Genomic DNA, 2335 nt, shown 5'->3' with positions numbered 1-2335 from the left:
TGGTATTCTGTATTTTTGATAATCATTTCCTTCTTTAGGATAGGGAGATTTTCTTCTAGGATTTTGTTGAAAATATGTTCTGTGCCTTTGACCTGTGCTTTTTTCTCCTTTCTCTATTCCTATCATTCTTAGATTTGATCTTTTTTATTTTGTTTTCTGGGATGTTTGGTACCAGGGTTGTTTTAGGTATAACTTTTTTTCCCTCCAAGGTCACAGAGAATCTACAGTTAGCCTATTTCTTTCCTGGCTGGCTTGGCCTGTGGGTGTTCAGGGAATGCTAATTATTCTTCCTTTCATAGGCTCAACCAGCCACTAGATAATTCAAAAGGAAGGAAGACAGGGACTTCTTGGCATCCCATTAAAGCTGATACGTAATTCCACCTGGATGCATCTCTTGCTCCCTCCACAGTGAAGCACACAGCACAGTGCTCTGGTTATGATCTGACCCTTCTACCAAGCAGGGCAGGGCTGAACTAGAATCTCTGGCCTCTAGATGTACTGGTGAATTAGTAAAGCTTTACATGGGAGTGGAGTACTTTTAGAAATTCATGTTGAAATAGTGATTATATCTTTCTTCTTCCTTTCATCTTTCCATTCATATTATATTTTGATAAAGTTTCAAGTTTTAAGACGAGGCAGAAGCAGGGTACAAGAATTTCTACCAAAATCATCATTTGTCAATATGTTTTGCCCATACCACTACTTTGATGTAAATTAGCTAAGGATAACTATCAATTTATCTAATAGACCATTATGAGGATTACAGAATACTATTTTTATTTGTGTGCTGTTTTAATCAGGGTTTCTATTCTTGCACAAACATCATGACCAAGAGGCAAGTTGGGGAGGAAAGGGTTTATTCGGCTTACATTTCCATACTACTGTTGATCACCAAAGGATGCAGGACTGGAACTCAAGCAGGTCAGAAAGCAGGAGCTGAGGCAGAAGCCATGGAGGGATGTTCTTTACTGGCTTGCTTCCCCTGGNTTGCTCAGCCTNCTCTCTTATAGAACCAAGACTACCAGCCCAGAGATGGCACCACCCACAAGGGGACCTCCCCCCTTGATCACTAATTGAGAAAATGTCTTACAGCTGGATCTCGTGGAAGCATTTCCCCAACTGAAGCTCCTTTCTCTGTGATAACTCCAGACTGTGTCAAGTTGACACAAAACGAGCCAGTACATGTGTGTACAAATGTACAGAATATTTGTTTTGTGTATGTGCGTGTGTGTGTGTGTGTGTGTGTGTGTGTGTGTGTGTGTGTGTGTGAGCAAGGATATAGATGTGACAACAGTATACTTATACAGAGGCTAAAAGAGAATGTTGGCTGTCTTTTTCATCACCATCTGTCTGGTTCCTTTGAGACAAAATCTCTCACTGAACCTGTAGCAAACCTCAGCAACCCCTCTGTCATCCCAGTGCTGGAGTTACAGGCACATGTATAGGTATGCCTGGCTTTTTTATGTGAGTAATTAGATCTGAGCTCAGGTGGTCATGCTTGCATAGCAAGCATCATGACCCACTGAGTTGTCTCATGTTATTAGGTAAAAAAGACTAGTTAATGTAGATTAGTTGAAAGGAGTTATAGGAAACTCTTATGACAGTCAGAAATCCTAAAATATGGTGCATGAATGAAGGTGCAGCAGGTAAAGGCTCTTGCCACCAGGAATGACCATGTGAATTTGACTCCTGGCATCTTTATGATGAAGGGATGGAACCAGTCTCAACAACAAGATACCCTATGACCACATACCGTGTCATGCCTGCAGCCTATACAAACTCATAAACAATAGAAATATATGCATGTCATTTTATAAAGAGAAAAAATTAGATATGGGCTGCTAAAATATACTGGAGTGAAATCCTAAGCTTTGCTCATTAAATAACACTAGTATTGGTACTTTGAAATAATCTATTCTTATAGTCAGATAAAACATAGAAACCAACATAGTACCATTAAGAAGATGAGCATTAAATATTAAGAAAAGATACCAACATTAAATAAAAATTTCAAAATACTATGAGATAAAAACAGCAATAGGAACTTGGGGGTTTTTTTTTTCTTTAATTTTTCTCTCTAGAAAATGACACTGTAGACCTTGAATTCGTGACACCTGGTCATAATTGGGTACATTATATATGATTTCCAATTATCTAAATATATTGGGGAGTATAAATCTAGAAAATGACAACTTCTAATCTTTTAAATCATTTCTTTAATGTTGGTAGATGGCGCATGTATGTGTCTGTGTGAAGAGGTCAGAGGACAGTCTCCCATGTGTCTGTGTGTAGAGGTCAGAGGACAGTCTCCCATGTGTCTGTGTGTAGAGGTCAG

This window comes from Mus pahari, chromosome 3 (assembly GCF_900095145.1).
Source record: "Mus pahari chromosome 3, PAHARI_EIJ_v1.1, whole genome shotgun sequence".
Taxonomy (NCBI): Eukaryota; Metazoa; Chordata; class Mammalia; order Rodentia; family Muridae; genus Mus; species Mus pahari.
The sequence above is the reverse complement of the archived record's forward strand: the minus strand, read 5'-3'. Positions refer to the sequence as shown.